Genomic DNA, 20298 nt, shown 5'->3' with positions numbered 1-20298 from the left:
AGTAATATTATATACGAGATCACAAAATAAACCACGAGAAAATGAATAACAAATATACAGAGAAACAAATTAATCATACACCTACTTCTTTGCCCTTGGCTAATGTTATAGCAGCAACAACAATGAACAATAAGCCATGAAATTGTGAACCTCAAAATAACATTTCCCTTTATTTTGTATCAAAGTTCTTGGAAAATCTCAAACCTCACACCCATTGAGAAGATCATACTACCTTGAAGCCATGACAAAAGGATAAATCAATTCGCAAAAAATAAATATTTCAATCAATTAAAGGACAATATTCTTATGTAGGAAAAAAATATGGCTCACCAATCGTCCAAGCTGCGTTGGTACAATGTCTAGGGTATCTTCACCTTGACCTTCATAGACTATACAATTGTGGACGCTCACTACACAAAGCAGATTGATATAGTTGAGTGTGACACCGCATATAAAACATATAATAATTTGAAGAACAAGCAAATGGATTCACAAATGAGTGAAAGATAATTGTGAGTGAAATGCATTACATATAGTTAAGGTGATTCACCTTCATTTCTGAAAGATAACCTCCATCTTATCTCTTTGATTTTATTTCCTCGTTGCTTTCCTTTCCTTTTGCATAGCATGACTACAAATAGCATGACTATGCTCAAACTTAACAAAAACAAAACATGTAAACAATGACAAACAAAAAATTACAAACTTCCCCTTTGCACATTATCCCATTATCCCTACTGCAGTGTCCCCTCTTCAGCTGAAAGGAAAAAAAGTGGGGTGAATAACATTAAAATCCAAACACTGATAGTAATGGTAATCATATTTCAAAACCAAAAATTATACATAATAGCAAACACACCTCCTCTAAAGTTTGTTATATAACGACGAACACTCCATTTTGTATTCCACTTAATCATGCTCACCAAAACAGGACATCTACAGCAAATACATAATAAGATATTAAAATCAATATACAATTTAAAGTTGAGAATTGAATGCAATAATTAATCATAATATGAAACATCCTTGTCTTTGAGTTTTGTTTTATAAAGGGGGATAATCCATTTTCTATTTCATGTATCCATAATTTTGATGGATTGTAGTAAATATATCTTACTACAAACCAACAAATGCACTTTAATTGTTTCAGGCAGTATTTAGACCAGAACACGTTGAATTCAACAAATGCCTTTAATTATTTTAGTCAGAAGACCATAACACATTGAATTCCCATGGAGCCCTCTCTCTAGAGAGAGCTTTTGAAATAGAAAATCGAGCAAACTCACTCTAAGAACCTGTGACAAGGGTTACCTAAGCTAGCCTTGAAGCTATCCACATATTAAACTTTTTAGAGTAATTCAATATAGTCATGTCATAGTAATTTGAATAAATAATCTTTTGTAAATTATACAATTGTAGTCGTTCACTACATAAACAGGATCATTATAGTTGATTATGAGAGCATAGATAACACATAATAAATTGAATAACAAACAAGTGGAGCCAGAAATTAGCAAAAGATACTTATAAGTGAAATGCTCTGCATATAGGTATGTTAACTCACCTTCATTTATGAACAATAACCTCCATTAACCTCCATTTTCTCTGTCTGCTTCTTTCATTTCCTTTTCCATACCCAACAAATGAAACCAAGACCAAACTACAAAAAATGTGAAAAAAAAAAAAAACAAACAAACAAACAAAAAGAACAAAAAAAAAAAAAAAAAAACGAGTACAACACACCCAACAAATGAAACCAAGACCAAACTACAAAAAATGAGCAAAAAAACAAACAAACAAAGGAAAACAAGTACAACTCAAAGCATGGCCATGCTCAAACTCTTAAAACAAAATATGCAAAAAAGAAAAAATAAATTGCAAATATCCCCTTTGCACATCATCTCTCCTACAATGTGCTCTCCTCTGCTCAAAGTGAAAAAATTGGGTAATAAGGTTAAAATATACACACAATTAGTAATGATAAACATATTTCAAAACCAATAATTATTCATAATAGAAAACGCACCTCCCTTAAAATTTGTTTTATAACGATGGACACTCTCTTTTGTATTCCACTTGTTCGTGCTCATCAAAACAAGCCATCTACAACAGATACAAAATAAGATATTAGAATGATTATATAAGTTAAACTAAAGAGTCGAATGGAAAAATTAATCGTAATAAGAAACACACATTTCTTTAAGACTGTTATATAAAAGGGGAGAGCCCATTTTGTATTTCTTGTATTCATACTCAATGGAACAAGCCATTTGCACTAGATATATAATAAAATATTAGATTTCTAATAGAATTGCACTAGATATATAATAAAATATAAGATTTCTGATAGAATTTAAAGTAGAGAGTTTGAAAGTATGAACTTGTCATGCAACTAAGTTGGAGTCCAATTATATTTTGTGTTGTATCTCAAAAAAACATAAATTTTATAAACTAGATGTACTTCTACTACGAGTAATACAAACAATGTTTTCATAAGATGTAAATTTTTCAGAAAAGGAATCGAAGCATACCTAAACATATTGAACTCCCAAAATACCAGGGTCCACAAGGCAGTAGTGTTGTACGTTAGCACGATGGTTGATTGGTTGAAGGGTCAGTATGCTTTTCTGCTCAACCTTACCCAACTCCTCTACAAGGCACATTGTGTGGGGGTGTGCATGTGATGTGGGGAGGGAAAACATACACTGCACCATCTTAGACACTGCAATTATAGTCACTCACTACACAAAGTAATATTATATATGAGATCACAAATAAACCACGAGAGAAAATGAATAACAAATATACAGAGCGACAAATTAATCACATGTACTTGGCCCTTGGCTAATGTTATAGCAACCTCAACCATGAACAATAAGCCCTGAAATTGTGAACCTCAATATAACATTTCCCTTTATTCTGTATCAAAGTTTTTTGGAAAATCTCAAACCTCGCACCCATTAACAAGATCATACTACCCTGAAACCATGACAAAGGTATAAATCGATTTGCAAAAAACAAATAATTCAGTCGATTAAAGAACAACACTCTTATGTAGGAAAAAAATATGGCTCACCAATCATCCAAGCTGCGTTGGTACAATGTCTAGGGTATCTTCACCTTGACCTTGATAGAATATACAATTGCGGTCACTCACTGAGATAACAAATAAAACACGAGAGAAAATGAATAACAAATATACAAAGCGACAAATTAATCACACGTACCTGGCCATTGGCTAATGTTATAACAGCCTCAACCATGAACAATAAGCCCTGAAATTGTGAACCTCAATATAACATTTCCCTTTATTCTGTATTAAAGTTTTTGGAAAATCTCAAACCTCACACCCATTAACAAGATCATACTACCCTGAAACAATGACAAAGGTATAAATCGATTAGCAAAAAACAAATAATTCAGTCGATTAAAGAACAACACTTGTGTAGGAAAAAAATATGGCTCACCAATCGTCCAAGCTGCGTTGGTACAATGTCTAGGGTATCTTCACCTTGACCTTGATAGACTATACAATTGTGGTCGCTCACTACACAAAGCAAATTGATATAGTTGAGTGTGAGACCACATATAAAACATAATATAAATTGAAAAGCAAGCAAACGGATTTACAAATGAATGAATGATAACCTCCATATTATCTCTTTGATTTTCTCTCCTTACTGCCTTCCTTTCCTATTGCACATCCAATAAACAAAACCAAGAACAAGATCATACTACCTCGAAACCATTACAAAAGAATAAATCATTGTGCAAAAATCAAATATTTTAGTGTATTAAAGGACAACAGTGTTTTGTAGGAGAAAAGTATGGCTCACCCATCCTTTGTGCCAAGTTTGTATTATTTCTAGTGTATCTTCAGTGCTTCACAACTTGAGCTTTGTAGATTATACAATTGTAGCCGTTCACTACATAAAGAGGATCATTATAGTTGATTATGAGAGCATAGATAACACATAATAAATTGAATTACAAACAAGTGGAGCCAGAAATTCACAAAAGATACTTTTAAGTGAAATGCACTATATATAGGTATGTTTACTCACCCTCATTTATCAACAATAACCTCCATTTTCTCTGTCTGCTTCCTTCATTTATTTCTCTGTCTAATTCTTTCATTTCCCTTTCCATACCCAAAAAGTGAAACCAAGACCAAACTACAAAAAACGTGAAAAAAAAAAGGAAAACGAGTACAACACAGCGAACAAATGAAACCAAGACCAAATTACAAAAAATCAGCAAAAAAACAAACAAACAAAAAAACAAAGGAAAATAAGTACAACTCAAAGCATGGCCATGCTCAAACTCATAAAAAAAGATGCAAAAAAGAAAAAAGAATAAGAAAATTGCAAATATCCCCTTTGCACATCATCTCTCCTACAATGTGGTCTCCTCTCCTCAAAGAGGAAAAAAGAGGGTTCAATAAGGTTAAAATATACACACAATTAGTAATGATAAACATATTTCAAAACCAATAATTATTCATAATAGAAAACGCACCTCCCATAAAATTTGTTTTATAACGATGGACACTCTCTTTTTTATTCCACTTGTTCGTGCTCATCAAAACAAGGCATCTACAACAGATACAAAATAAGATATTACAATGGTTATATAAGTTAAACTAAAGAGTGAATGCAAAAACTAATCGTAATAAGAAACACACCTTTCTTTAAGACGGTTATATAAAAGGGGAGAGCCCATTTTGTATTTCATGTATTCATACTCAACAGAACAAACCATTTGCACTAGATATATAACAAAATATTAGATTTCTAATAGAATTTAAAGTAGAGAGTTTGAAGGTATGAACTTGTCATGCAACGTAATTCGAGTCCAATTATATTTTGTGTTATATCTCAAAAAAAATATAAATTTTATAAACTAGATGTACTTCTACTACGAGTAATACAAATAATGTTTTAATAAGATGTAAATTTTTCAGAAAAGGAATCGAAGCCTACTAAACTTATTAAACACCCAAAATCCCAGGGTCCACAAGGCAGTAGTGTTGTACGTTGGAACGATGGTTGATTGGTTAAAGGGTCAGTATGTTTGTCTACTCAACCTTACCCAACTCCTCTACAAGGCATGTTGTGTGGGCGTGTGCATGTGATGTGGGGAGGGAAAACAAACACTGTACCATCCTAGACACTGCAACTATAATTACTCACTGCACAAAAGTAACATTATATATGAGATCACAAATAAACCACGAGCGAAAATCAATAACAAATATACAGAGCGACAAATTAATCACACATACCTAGCCCTTTGGCTAATGTTATAGCAACCTCAACCATGAACAATAAGCCCTGAAATTGTGAACCTCAATATAACATTTCCCTTTATTCTGTATCAAAGTTTTTGGAAAATCTCAAACCTCACACACATTAACAAGGTCATACTACCCTAAAACCATCACAAAAGTAATAATTGATTTGCAAAAAAACAAATAATTCAGTCTATCAAATAACAATATTCTTATGTAGGAAAAAAATATGGCTCACCAATCGTCCAAGTTGTTGCATTAGTACAATGTCTAGAGTATCTTCACCTTGACCTTGATAGACTATACAATTGTGGTCGCTCACTACACAAAGTAGATTGATATAGTTGAGTGTCAGTACACATATAAAACATAATATAAATTGAAAGCAATCAAACGGATTCACCAATGAATGAATCCTAACCTCCATATTATATCTTCAATTTTCTCTCCTTGCTGCCTTCCTTTCCTATTGCACATCCAATAAACAAAACCAAGAACAAGATCATACTACCTCGAAACCATTACAAAAGGATAAATCGTTGTGCAAAAAGTAAATATTTCAGTGTATTAAAAGACAACAGTATTTTGTAGAAAAGAAATATGGCTCACCCATCCTTTGTGCCAAGTTTGTAGAATTTCTTGTGTATCTTCACCACTTGATCTTTGTAGATTATACAATTGTAGTCGTTCAATACATAAAGAGGACCATTATAGTTGATTATGAGAGCATAGAAAACGTATAATAAATTGAATAACAAACAAGTGGAGCCAGAAATTAGCAAAAGATACTTTTAAGTGAAATGCACTGCATATAGGTATGTTAACTCACCTTCATTTATGAACAATAACCTCCATTTTCTTTGTCTGCTTCCTTCATTTATTTCTCTGTATGCTCCCTTCATTTCCTTTTCCATGCCCAAAAAATGAAACCAAGACCCAAGTACAAAAAAACGTGAAAAAAAAGGAAAACAAACAAAAAGGAATACAACACAGCCAACAAATGAAACCAAGACCAAACTACAAAAAATGAGAAAAAACAAACAAAAACAAAAAAACAAAGGAAAATAAGTACAACTCAAAGCATGGCCATGCTCAAACTTATAAAACAAAACATGCAAAAAAAAAAACAATTGCAAATATCCCCTTTGCACATCATCTCTCCTACAATGTGCTCTCCTCTGCTCAAAGGAAAAAAAGTGGGTTGATTAAAGTTAAAATATACACACAATTAGTAATGATAAACATATTTCAAAACCAATAATTATTCATAATATAAAACGCACCTCCCCTAAAATTTGTTTTATAACGATGGACACTCTCTTTTGTATTCCACTTGTTCGTGCTCATTAAAACACGCCATCTACAACAGATACAAATAAGATATTAGAATGGTTATATATGTTAAACTAAAGAGTCGAACCCAAAAATTAATCGTAATAAGAAACACACCTTTCTTTAAGACTGTTATATACAAAGGGAGAGCCCATTTTGTATTTCATGTATTCATACTCAATGGAACAAGCCATTTGCACTAGATATATAATAAAATATTAGATTTCTAATAGAATTTAAAGTAGAGAGTTTGAAGGTATAAACTTGCCATGCAACTTAGTTCAAGTCCAATTATATTATGTACTATATCTCAAAGAAATATAAATTTTATAAACTAGATGTACTTCTACTACAAGTAATACAAACAATGTTTTCATCACATGTAATTTTTTCAAAAAAGGAATCGAAACATACCTAAACTTATTGAACACCCAAAATCTCAAGGACCACAAAGCAGTAGTGTTGTACGTTAGCACGATGGTTGATTGGTTGAAGGGTCAGTATGCTTGTCTGCTCGACCTTACCCACCTCCTCTACAAGGCACATTGTGTGGGTGTGTGCATGTGATGTGGAAATGGAAAACATACACTGCACCATCGTAGACATTGCAACTATAGTCACTCACTGCACAAAGTAATATTACATATGAGATCACAAATAAACCACAAGAGAAAATGAATAACAAATATACAGAGCGACAAATTAATCACACGTACCTGGCCCTTGGCTAATGTTTAGCAGCCTCAACCATGAACAATAAGCCCTAAAATTGTGAACCTCAATATAATATTTCCCTTTATTCTATATCATGAACAATAAGCCCTAAAATTGTGAACCTCAATATAATATTTCCCTTTATTCTATATCAAAGTTCTTGGAAAATTTCAAAGCTCACACCCATTAAAGATCATACTACCCCGAAGCCATGACAAAAGTATAAATCAATTTGCAAAAAACAAATATTTCAGTCGATTAAAGAACAATATTCTTATGTAGGAAAAAAATATGGCTCACCAATTGTCCAAGCTACGTTGGCACAATGTCTAGGGCATCTTCACCTTGACCTTGATAGACTATACAATTGTCGTCGCTCACTACACAAAAAAAATTGATATAGTTGAGTATGAGACCACATATAAAACATAATATAAATTGAAAAGCAAGCAAACGGATTCACAAATGAATGAATGATAACCTCCATATTATCTCTTTGATTTTATCTCCTTGTTGCCTTCCTTTCCTATTGCACATCCAATAAACAAAACCAAGAACAAGATTCTTACTACCTTGAAACCATTACAAAGGATAAATCGTTGTGCAAAAAGAAAATATTTCAGTGTATTAAAGGACAACAGTGTTTTGTAGGAGAAAAGTATGGCTCACCCATCCTTTGTGCCAAGTTTGTAGAATTTCTAGTGTATCTTCACCACTTGATCTTTGTAGATTATACAATTGTAGTCGTTCTCTACATAAAGAGGATCATTATAGTTGATTATGAGAACATAGATAACACATAATAAATTGAATAACAAAAAAGAGGAGCCAGAAATTAGCAAAAGATACTTTTAAGTGAAATGCACTGCATATAGGTATGTTAACTCACCTTCATTTATGAACAATAACCTCCATTTTCTCTGTCTGCTTCCTTCATTTCCTTTTCCATACCCAACAAATGAAACCAAGACCAAACTACAAAAGCATGAAAAAAAAAAACAAAGGGAAACGAGTACAACACACCCAACAAATGAAACCAAGACCAAACTACAAAAAATGAGAAAAAAACAAACAAACAAAAAAACAAAGGAAAATAAGTACAACTCAAAGCATGGCCATGCTCAAACACATAAAACAAAACATGCAAAAAAGGAAAAAGAAAAATTGCAAATATCCCCTTTGCACATCATCTCTCCTCCAATGTGATCTCCTCTGCTCAAAGGAAAAAAAGTGGGTTCAATAAGCTTAAAATATACACATAATTAGTAATGATAAACATATTTCAAAACCAATAATTATTCATAATAGAAAACGCACCTCCCCTAAAATTTGTTTTACAACGATGGACACTCTCTTTTGTATTCCACTTGTTAGTGCTCATCAAAACAAGCCATCTACAACAGATACAAAATAAGATATTATAATGGTTATATAAGTTAAACTAAAGAGTCAAACGCACACATTAATCGTAATAAGAAACACACCTTTCAAGATTGTTATATAGAAGGGGAGAGCCCATTTGTATTTCATGTATTCATACTCAATGGAACAAGCCATTAGCACTAGATATATAATAAAATATTAGATTTCTAATACAATTTAAAGTAGAGAGTTTGAAGGTATGAACTTGTCATGCAATTTAGTTCAAGTCCAATTATATTGTGTTATATTTCAACAAAATATAAATTTTATAAACAAAATGTACTTCTACTACGAGTAATACAAACAATGTTTTCATAAGATGTAAATTTTTCAAAAAATGAATCGAAGCGTGCCTTCATATATTCATACTCAATGGAACAAGCCATTAGCACTAGATATATAATAAAATATTAGATTTCTAATACAATTTAAAGTAGAGAGTTTGAAGGTATGAACTTGTCATGCAACCTAGTTCGAGTCCAATTATATTTTGTGTTATATCTCAACAAAATATAAATTTTATAAACAAGATGTACTTCTACTACGAGTAATACAAACAATATTTTCATAAGATGTAAATTTTTCAAAAACTGAATCGAAGCATACCTTCATGTATTCATACTCAATGGAACAAGCCATTAGCACTAGATATATAATAAAATATCAGATTTCTAATACAATTTAAAGTAGAGAGTTTGAAGGTATGAACTTGTCATGCAACTTAGTTCGACTCCAATTATATTTTGTGTTATATCTCAACAAAATATAAATTTTATAAACAAGATGTACTTCTACTACGAGTAATACAAACAATGTTTTCATAAGATGTAAATTTTTCAAAAAAGGAATCGAAGCATACCTAAACTTATTGAACACCCAGAATACCAAGGTCCACAAGGCATAGTGTTGTACGTTAGCAGGCTAGTTGATTGGTTGAATGGTCGGTATGCTTGTCTGCTCGACCTTACCCAATTCCTCTACAAGGCACGTTGTGTGGGGATGTGCATGTGATGTGGAGATGGAAAACATACACTACACCATCCTACACACTGCAACTATAGTCACTCACTACACAAAGTAATATTATATATGCGATCACAAATAAACCATGAGAGAAAATGAATAACAAATATACAGAGCAACAAATTAATCACTTACCTAAACCGGGGCTAATGTTATAGCAGCCTCAACCATGAACAATAAGCCCTGAAATTGTGAACCTCAATATAACATTTCCCTTTATTCTGTATCAAAGTTTTTGGAAAATCTCAAACCTCACATCCATTAACAAGATCATACTACCCTGAAACCATGACAAAAGTATCAATCGATTTGGAAAAAACATTTCCAAATAATTCAGTCGATTAAAGAACAATATTCTTATGTAGGAAAAAAATATGGCTCACCAATCGTCCAAGTTGTGTTGGTATAATGTCTAGGGCATCTTCACCTTGACCTTGATAGACTATGCAATTGTGGTCACTCACTACACAAAGCAGATTGATATAGTTAAGTGTAATACTACATATAAAACATAATATAAATTGAAAAGCAAGCAAACAAATTCACAAATGAATGAATGATAACCTCCATATTATCTCTTTGATTTTCTCTCCTTGTTGCCTCCCTTTCCTATTGCACATCCAATAAACAAAACCAAGAACAAGATCATACTACCTTGAAACCATTACAAAAGGATAAATCGTTGTGCAAAAAGAAAATATTTATGTGTATTAAAGGACAACAGTATTTTGTAGGAGAAAAGTATGGCTCACCCATCCTTTGTGCCAAGTTTGTAGAATTTCCAGTGTGTCTTCACTACTTGATCTTTGTAGATTATACAATTGTAGTCGTTCACTACATCAAGAGGATCATTATAGTTGATCATGAGAGCATAGATAACACATAATAAATTGAATAACAAACAAGTGGAGCTAGAAATTAGCAAAAGATACTTTTAAATGAAATGCACTGCATAAGGTATGTTAACTCACCTTCATTTATGAAGAATAACCTCCATTTTCTCTGTGTGCTTCCTTCATTTCATTTTCCATACCCAACAAATGAAACCAAGACCAAACTACAAAAAAACGTGAAAAGAAAAGGAAAACGAGTACAACACACTCAACAAATGAAACCAAGATCAAACTACAAAAAATGAGCAAAAAAAACAAAGGAAATAAGTACAACTCAAAGCATGGCCATGCTCAAACTCATAAAAAAAACATGCAAAAAAGAAAAAAGAAAAATTGCAAATATCCCCTTTGCACATCATCTCTCCTACAATGTGCTCTCCTCTGCTCAAAGGAAAAAAAGTGGGTTGAATAAGGTTAAAATATACACACAATTAGTAATAATAAACATATTTCAAAACCAATAATTATTCATAATAGAAAACGCACCTGCCCTAAAATTTGTTTTATAACGATGAACACTCTCTATTGTATTCCACTTGTCCGTGCTCATCAAAACAAGCCATCTACAACAGATACAAAATAAGATATTACAATGGTTATATAAGTTAAACTGAAGAGTTGAACGCAAAAATTAATTGTAATAAAAAACATACCTTTCTTTAACACTGTTATATAAAAGGGGAGAGCCCATTTTGTATTTCATGTATTCATACTCAATGCAACAAGCCGTTTGCACTAGATATATAATAAAATATTAGATTTCTAATAGAATTTAAAGTAGAGAGTTTGAAGGTATGAACTTGTCATGCAACTTAGTTCGAGTCCAATTATATTTTGTGTTATATCTCAAAAAAAAAAAAAATAATATATATATATATATATATATATAAACTAGATGTACTTCTACTATGAGTAATACAAATAATGTTTTCATAAGATGTAAATTTTTCAGAAAAGGAATCGAAGCATACCTAAACTTATTGAACACCCAAAATACCAGGGTCGACAACGCAATAGTGTTGTACGACGCATTAGTGTTGTACGTTAGCAAGATGGTTGATTGGTTGAAAGGTCAATATGCTTGTCTGCTCGACCTTGCCCAACTCCTCTACAAGGCACGTTGTGTAGGGGTGTGCATGTGATGTGGGGAGGGAAAACATACACTACAACTATAGTTACTCACTGCACAAAAGTAACATTATATATGAGATCACAAATAAACCACGAGCAAAAATCAATAACAAATATACAGAACGACAAATTAATCACACGTACCTGGCCCTTGGCCAATGTTATAGCAACCTCAACCATGAACAATAAGCCCTGAAATTGTGAACCTCAATATAACATTTCCCTTTATTCTATATCAAAGTTTTTGGAAAATCTCAAACCTCACACCCATTAACAAGAACATACTACCCTAAAACCATGAGAAAGGTATAAATCGATTTGCAAAAAAACAAATAATTCAGTCGATTAAAGAACAACATTCTTATGTAGGAAAAAAATATGGCTCACCCATCGTCCAAGCTGCATTGGTACAATGTCTAGGGTATCTTCACCTTGACCTTGATAGACTATACAATTGTGGTCGCTCACTACACAAAGCAGATTGATATAGTTGAGTGTGAGACCACATATAAAACATAATATAAATTGAAAAGCAAGCAAACAGATTCACAAATGAATGAATGATAACCTCCATATTATCTCTTCGATTTTCTCTCCTTGCTGCCTTCCTTTCCTATTGCACATCCAATAAACAAAACCAAGACCAAACTACAAGAAATGAGAAAAAAATGTCAAACAAAGCTAAATGAGTACAACAAAAAGCTTGAATATGCTCAAACTCAACAAAAACAAAACATGTAGACAATAACAAACAAAAAATTGCAAACTTCCCCTTTGCCCATTATCTCTACTGCAGCGTCCTCTCCTCAGCTTACTCCTCGGCTTAAAGGAAAAAAAGCCAGGGGAATAACATTACAATCCAAACATGGATAATAATGGTAAGCATATTTCAAAACTAGTATTTATTCATAATATTAAACACACCTACTCTAGAGTTTTTTATATCACGATAAACACACCATTTTGTATTCAACTTACTCATGCTCACCAAAACCAGACATCTACAATGAATACATAATAAGATTTTAAAATCAATATCCAATTTAAACCATAGAATTGAATGCAATAATTAATCATAATATGAAACATACTTGTCTTTGAGTTTTATTATATAAAGGGCGATAATCCATTTTGTATTTCATGTATCTATAATTTTGATGGATTGTACTAAATATAACTTACTACACACCAACAAATGCGCTTTAATTGTTTTAGTCATTATTTAGACAAGAACACATTGAATTCAACAAATGCCTTTAATTATTTTAGTCAGAATTTAGACCATAACACATTGAATTCCCATGGTGGGAGCCCTCTCGAGAGAGAGAGCTTATGAAATAGAAAATCAAGCAGACTTACTCTAAGAACTTGTGACAAGGGTTAGCTAAGATAGCCTTGAAGCTATCCACATATCAAATTGTTTAGAGTAATTCAATACAGTCATGTCATCGTAATTTGAATGAATAATCTTTTCTGTACTCGTGTAAAGGCCAACATTTTGGTTGTTTTTTTTTAAGATTCATAGTGAGGAAATGATTTCTTATTGCAGTACCTGCCAAACCCAATTCTATGACTATCACTAATGCTTATGGTTTGTGGATGGTTCTCGATACCTTCTAGGTGATCTCAGGGCTTCTTCAATTGCTCGACACTTCTAGGTGATCTCAGGGATTTTTCAATTCACTGTCATATGTCAAGGGGAAAGGGTTACTAGTTTCAAGCTAGAACTTCTAAGAAAAACATTTGTTGCTTCAACAATTTCTTATTTAGATAGTGGATTTGTGCACATAAGGTCGAGCTATGGAGATTTATAGCTTCTTAAATTGCATCAGTAGCTAGTAGTTTCAAGCTCACACGTAAAATTTTTGGAAAGATATCTAAATATCGATCTTATAACAAACTTCTGTATTTTAGATGAAAGTCAAGCAAGCTCATGTTGTTCCCAACTTCGAAGCATTTAAAGAGGGTTTTCTCTTATAGTTTGCAGTCATGAGCACGAATCAACATAGCGACTGCGCAAAAAGGAGATTTGGTCATATTTGATAGTACCCACTGGATTTTCTATAATTGTGGTCACAATGTTCTTCAGGGTCTTTTGGCCAATGAAGGGGTAATATTGTCTATCTGAAAGCTGGAGAAACATTAGGTCATTTTGTTTGATATAAGTACCATTGGTGATAATCCGATGTGGATTGGATTGGATCGGCATATATTTAACTTTATATTTAATATGGGTAGAGGGAAGTTATCTTATAAGAAAGGAATTCCATTGGGTATGAAAGCAATCAGTGTTATCACTTTTCGGTCTAGGAAATCAACGCATATTTTTGTAGTGTCACATAGAAGTGACAGACTGACAACTATATACAATAGCTTTGCCAATCATGGTAACTTACAATTTGTTGTCTGATTAAAACAAAAGGGTCATGGAGCAGTGTGCAAGTTGGGTGGTGTTTTCAACAATATTCGGAGCCTACAACTGTTGATTTTTGGTAGGATTGGATGTGCTCTAGCCTTGAAATTTGGAGGAGAAGCTAAGGAACATGAGATCTCCAAGACCCAGAAATTGTTTTGAGAAATTCCACCTGGATGAGGAGTTATTAAAATAATTAATAATTTAATGGGTTCCTAAGTCTAAACTTAGGAAAATAAAAATATTAAAAGGGTCATGGAGCAGTGCGCAGGTTGGGTGGTGTTTTCAACGATATTCGGAGCCTACAACTTTTGATTTTTGGTAGGATCGGATGTGCTCTAGCCTTGAAATTTGGAGGAGAAGCTAAGGAACATGAGATCTCCAAGACCCAGAAATTGTTTTGAGAAATTCCACCCGGATGAGGAGTTATTAAAATAATTAATATTTTTAATGGGTTCCTAAGTCTAAACTTGGGAAAATAAAAATGTTAATGGGTATTAATAAAAATAAGGGTGAGAAGCTTCTATGAGAAGAGGATCAAGTCTATTTTAATCTTAGTCGTTGATTAGGGATTTAATCTTAGTCGTTGATTAGGGACTTAATCTCGACCGTTGATTCGTCAACAGGAAAAGTATAAGAGCAGACTTGAGGATCAATTGGAGACACACTAGCAGATACTCAGTATCTCAAGGAAAATCGATTCTCAAGTAGAGGAGATCGATTTCAGAGGGAGATTTGTAGTGTGGAGGAAGAGGAGGGCATCAACAGCAGGAAGAGACAGAGGAGGAGGTGACGCAAGGACAGTGGGAGACAGCGCAGAGAGAGATGCAGAGCCTATGCAGGCTGACGCACAGGGATGCAGAGCCACGCTGGGCCACACATAGTGATGCAAGCGTGACGTAGAAGTGGGTGCAGGGTCTCCAAAGTGTCAGAAGGTCTCAAAGGGAAAGTATCAGGTGTTTTCTTTCAGTTTCTCTGTAAAATCGTTCCTTGTAAAAGCAATTACTGCTGAAGATTAATAAAGCCCTCCTCTGTTACACTATTTTTCCCACATTGGGTTTTTCTAGGGACAATTGTCCAAAATAACTATGTTGATGTGATTGGTTCTTGTGCATGTATTTTCTCCGGGTAAAATATTTATTTCAATATTTACTGCAGGGGTTTCGTAAATAACTTATTGTGAAGAATAAGTAGGTGAAATAAATCAGTCGTTGCAGTAATAGAATTTCAGTTTAGAAATTTTCAAATGGTATCAAAGCAGAGATCCGGCAACCGGCAACAGGAGAGGAAAATCGATTATGGGTCAAGAGCATCATGCAGATGCATCCACTCAAGGGGACTCGCGCAAATTTCCAGAAGAATGCACATGGGACACTTACACCATGGGGCTCTGAGAATTCTTAGGGAAACAGTATCAGGAGTTCCAGAACTAAGCACTGAACGAGATGATGTATGCACAGGGTGCACTCTGGGCAAGTATGCCAAAGTAGTGTTTTCCAGAAGTAACAATAGGGCTAAGAGTGTGCTAGTATTGATTGATACACTCGGACATCTACGGATCGATGTCCACAAAATCTCTTAGTGGTGTCGAATACTTCGTCACCTTCATCGATGACCATTCCAGGAAGACTTGGATCTACTTTGTGAAAACCAAGGATGAGGTTTTCGGTCAATTCAAAGAGTTCAAGGCTCTAGTGGAGAATCTGACGGGTAAGAAGATAAAAGTGTTGCGCTCACACAATGGTGGAGAGTATGTTGACAAGGACTTCACCGATTTTTGTGCTAAAGAAGGTATCAGAAGAGAGTGAACAACTCCCTACAATCCAGAGCAAAATGGAGTAGCAGAAAGGAAAAACATGACTATTGTGGAAGCAGCTAGGGCAATGTTGTACGATCAGGATATGCCTAAATTCCTATGGGCAGAAGCATGCAGCACAATAGTTTATGTCCAGAACAGGACTCCTCACAAAGCATTGGGCAAAATCACTTCAGAGAAGGTCTTCACCAGGAAGACACCTGAAGTCAGTCATTTCAGGATATTTGGGAGTTTAGTGTATTGTCGTATACCCGAAGAGAAGAGAAAGAAATTAGATCAAACTGCTGAGAAAGGATATCTTGTGGGATATAGCCAGAATGCTAAGGCATATAGAGTCAATCTTCCAGGGAGTAGGAAGGTAGTAGTTCAACGGGATGTAAAGTTCATGGGGGATAGAGATTTCAGGAAATCCTGAGAAATGCCTTTCGAGGAGTAGTCGAAAGACGAGCCATTGGTCAAACCGCTTCAAGCAGCGGAAACTAGTACCAGAAATTCTCCTGAATACAAATCTTCAGAACAGAAGGAATCTCAGGAAGAGGAAGAGTTGATAGATGTGCCTACTACCAGTGGAAGAACAAGTTGGGAACTCCAACAGATTCTACGGGATACAAAAGACTTCATTGGTGCACCCAGGAATAGTAAAAGGGAGCGAAGACAGCTAGACAAATGCCAGGCCTTAGTAGCTCAAGTTGGGGAACCTTCTAGTTTCCAGGAGGTCGTTCAGCATCAAGAATGGGTGGATGCTATGGTGGAGGAATACAGCTCTATAATGGTCAATGATGTCTGGGAAGTGGTACGTAGGCCTCAAGATAGATCAGTGGTAGGTTTGAGATGAATCTACAAGGTCAAATATGCTACAGATGGTAGTGTGGAGAAATACAAAGCCAGGTTTGCGGCTATGGGGTATGCTCAGAAGGAAGGGATAGACTACGAAGAAACCTTCGCCCCAGTAGTTAGGTATACTTCTATTAGAACTGTGATATCTCTTACAACACAGATGGGGTGGGAGATTCATCAGATGGATGTCAAGACAGCATTCTTGAACGAGGTAATAGAAGAGGAAGTATACATTGAATAGCCAAAAGGTTTTGAGACACATGAGAAGAAATCTCATGTATGAAGATTAAAGAAAGCCTTGTATGGGCTTAAACAGGCACCTAGGGCATGGTACGGTCGAATTGATGGCTACTTGCAGAAGATGGGGTTCATCAAGAGTGACGCAAACCCTATAATCTACTATCTAGTTGTAGAGAATGAGCCTCTAACCCTAGTATTAGATGTGGATGATCACTTCCTGACAGGATCATCCAGGCTCATCAAACACTGCAAGAAGAACCTAGCCACAGAATTCGACATGAAGGATTTGGGACAGATGCATTATTTCCTGGGGTTGGAAGTTTGGTAGCAGAAAGGTGAGATCTTTCTTGGACAAGGGAGATATGCTACAGAAATCTTGAAGAGATTCAGGATGCAGGACTGTAGACCTATGGCTACTCCAATGATCACCAACTAGAAGAAGATTGATGCATCAGAAGATAAAGACGTTGATCCCACCTTCTACAAACAACTTATAGGGTCCCTGATGTATCTGGTCAATACCAGGCCAGACATTTGTTACACTGTCAACACCCTCAATCATTTCATGGTGGAACCTAAGAGGGCGCATTGGGCAGCAGCCAAACATGTTCTCAGGTATATACAAGGAATAGTCGAGCATGGACTATTGTACACCATAGGCAATGACATCAGGATGATTGGGTTCACTGACGCAGATTGGGCTGGAAGTTCAGTAGATCGAAAAAGTACCATTGGGTATTGTTTCAACATTAGATCAAGAATGACCTCCTAGTGCAATAGGAAACAAAAATTCGTGGCTCTAAGCTCAGCGAAAGCAGAATATATGGCAGCTAGCACAGCTTTGTGCAAAGCCATATGGCTTAGGAAATTGCTTGTGAATCTATTCAAGAGAAGGATGGAAGCGACCAGGGTCTTGTGTGATAATCAGAGTTGCATCAAGCTCTCTGAGAATCCAGTATTTCATGATCGGCCAAAGCACATTGATATTAGGTGTCACTTTGTCAGACACTGTGTCCAACGAGGGGCTGTAAAGTGGAGATACACTCCTACAGGAGAACAGGTGGCAGACATCCTCACCAAATCTCTAGGAAGAACAAAGTTTGTTTATTTCAAGGAGAAGATGGGGATGGTAAAGAATCCATTTCAGTAGCAGAAATGGATAAGTGTCAGGAGTTTCAGTGCAGCAGTTAGCAAGTGGCAGTGTTATGGGAAGCATAATGCAGCATGTTGAGATGGAGTTGCAGTACTGGTGCGGCACTGGCAATGGCAGTATCATGGGCAGCAGTACAAGAAGCAACAGTGCAAGAGAGGTGAGGCAACAAGCCAAGCATCAGCACAGGTACCAATGTGGAAGATCAGTGTGATGTTTCTATAGTGACACATTGCTAGAGCACATACCTCGCTAAGAGGGAGTGTTGATTTTTGGTCGCATCGAATGTGCTCTAGCCTTGAAATTTGAAAGAGAGGCTAAGGCACATGAGATCTCCAAGACCCAGAAATTGTTTTGAGAAATTCCACCCGAATGAGGAGTTATTAAAATAATAAATATTTTTAATGGGTTCCTAAGTCTAAACTTAGGAAAATAAAAATATTAATGGATATTAATAAAGATAACGGTGAGAAGCTTCTAAGAGACGAGGATCAAGTCTGTTTTAATCTTAGCCGTTGATTAGGGACTTAATCTCGACCATTGATTCGTCCACAGGAAAAGTATAAGAGAAGACTTGAGGATCATTTGGAGACACACCGGCAGATACTCAGTATCTCAAGGAAAATTGATTCTCAAGTAGAGGAGATCGATTTCAGAGGGAGAGTTGCAGGGTGGAGGAAGAGGAGGGCATCAGCAACAGGCAGTGACAGAGGAGGAGGTGACGCAGGGACAGTGGGAGACAACGCAGAGAGAGACACAGTCCAGAGGAGAGACGCAAAGCCTAAGGAGGCTGACACAGAGGGACACAAAGCCACTCAGAGCCACATTGGGCCACGCAGAGTGATGCAGGGTTGATGCAGAAGTGGGAGCAGGGTCTCCAAAGTGTCAAAAGGTCTCAAAGGGAAAGTCTCTCGGATTCCTCAGCATGAACCAATCTTCAGCTACCCTTCTTCCTCTATCAACCCCTAAGCTCAAGCATCAAGCTCATGCCCCCTAATCTCAACCCTTAAGCTCATGGATGGAGATAATGACTAATTCCTTCCTCAAAGCTCATGTGTTAAGATCCAACCCCCAAAGAGAAGCATTCCTCATTTCAAAAGCATGCATGAAGCTAACCCATTAAGCTAGACCTCTCCTGAAGCGGTGGTTTCTTTCAGTTTCTCTGTAAAATCATTCCTTATAAAAGCAATTGCTGCTGAAGATTAATAAAGCCCTCATCTGTTGCACCGGATTTACCACATTGGGTTTTTTTGGGGACAATTGTCCAAAATAATTGTGTTGATGTGATTGGTTCTTATGCATGTATTTTTCTCTGGGTAATTGTGTGATAACTGCAGCAGAATTTATTTTAATATTTACTGAAGGGATTTCGTAAATAACTTATCGTGAAGAATAAGTAGGTGAAATAAATCAGTTGTTGCAGTAGTAGAATGTTAGTTTAGAAATTTTCACAACAACAAGGTTAGGACACTATTAAAATTGGCAACTAGGGCCAAACTCCATGTGGGTCATCTTATTTATGGCAACTGATATTTCTGTTGGATTCCTCTTGTCAAGAGGTGTAGGATTGATCTAAGGATCATCCAATTCCGACATGTATTCATGGAGATATGAATTTATTTGTGTTATGGGACAATTCGTCAAGGTCAGCCAGCAACCAAATTGCCCCCACTTGTGCTCAATGTTTTAGTATAAAAAGAGGTGGCTTGCTAGTCATTTGCATACATACTCTTCTTGTGATCTCTTCCTCTCCACTTGTCTTTGGGTTTTGGTGGGAGGAGAGATCCTAAAAGACTACACAACTCTAATAAGAAGAAGCCCTTGCTCTACGTTGTCATGAAGGAGGCTTTAATGAAGCTACAATAACGCAACAAGGAGAGATCTAATCGCAAGTCTAAGAGAGACCATATTTGTTGTCCTAAAACGCTTCTTAACGCTGTCCTAAAGGAAGGAATCCTAGCCGCAATAAGGAAGAGTCCTAATCACAAATATCTAGCCTCACCTAATCCTAAATGCAGTCATGAAGGCAAAATGCCC

At 35.4% G+C, this 20298-nt stretch overlaps 1 protein-coding gene across 1 annotated transcript in view; it reads right to left on the bottom strand.

The window, feature by feature from the left end:
* LOC149161799 (protein TOPLESS-RELATED PROTEIN 2-like) overlaps window positions 1-20298 on the bottom strand; it is a 95959-nt gene that overhangs the window by 65794 nt on the left and 9867 nt on the right. Inside the window, exons 4-39 of the mRNA XM_089437046.1 lie at window positions 12374-12627; window positions 12193-12272; window positions 11950-11997; window positions 11646-11856; window positions 11161-11237; window positions 10753-11055; window positions 10534-10615; window positions 10346-10390; window positions 10165-10244; window positions 9917-10061; window positions 9618-9807; window positions 8654-8730; window positions 8226-8548; window positions 8006-8087; window positions 7818-7862; window positions 7637-7716; window positions 7339-7385; window positions 7037-7246; window positions 6574-6650; window positions 6120-6468; window positions 5900-5951; window positions 5712-5756; window positions 5529-5611; window positions 5285-5371; window positions 4065-4595; window positions 3837-3926; window positions 3649-3693; window positions 3468-3547; window positions 3228-3372; window positions 3077-3126; window positions 2532-2979; window positions 2027-2103; window positions 1565-1923; window positions 860-936; window positions 551-757; window positions 331-410 (exon numbers count right to left, since the gene is read on the bottom strand). The gene's annotated coding sequence lies outside the window, so the exon portion shown is untranslated. The remainder of the gene's footprint in view (window positions 1-330; window positions 411-550; window positions 758-859; window positions 937-1564; window positions 1924-2026; window positions 2104-2531; window positions 2980-3076; window positions 3127-3227; window positions 3373-3467; window positions 3548-3648; window positions 3694-3836; window positions 3927-4064; window positions 4596-5284; window positions 5372-5528; window positions 5612-5711; window positions 5757-5899; window positions 5952-6119; window positions 6469-6573; window positions 6651-7036; window positions 7247-7338; window positions 7386-7636; window positions 7717-7817; window positions 7863-8005; window positions 8088-8225; window positions 8549-8653; window positions 8731-9617; window positions 9808-9916; window positions 10062-10164; window positions 10245-10345; window positions 10391-10533; window positions 10616-10752; window positions 11056-11160; window positions 11238-11645; window positions 11857-11949; window positions 11998-12192; window positions 12273-12373; window positions 12628-20298) is intronic.

The sequence above is a fragment of the Pinus tabuliformis genome, chromosome 5_2, assembly GCF_031772625.1.
Source record: "Pinus tabuliformis cultivar Carrire ecotype Pingquan chromosome 5_2, CPIR1, whole genome shotgun sequence".
In the NCBI taxonomy this organism is placed as follows: Eukaryota; Viridiplantae; Streptophyta; class Pinopsida; order Pinales; family Pinaceae; genus Pinus; species Pinus tabuliformis.
The sequence above is the reverse complement of the archived record's forward strand: the minus strand, read 5'-3'. Positions and strand labels throughout refer to the sequence as shown.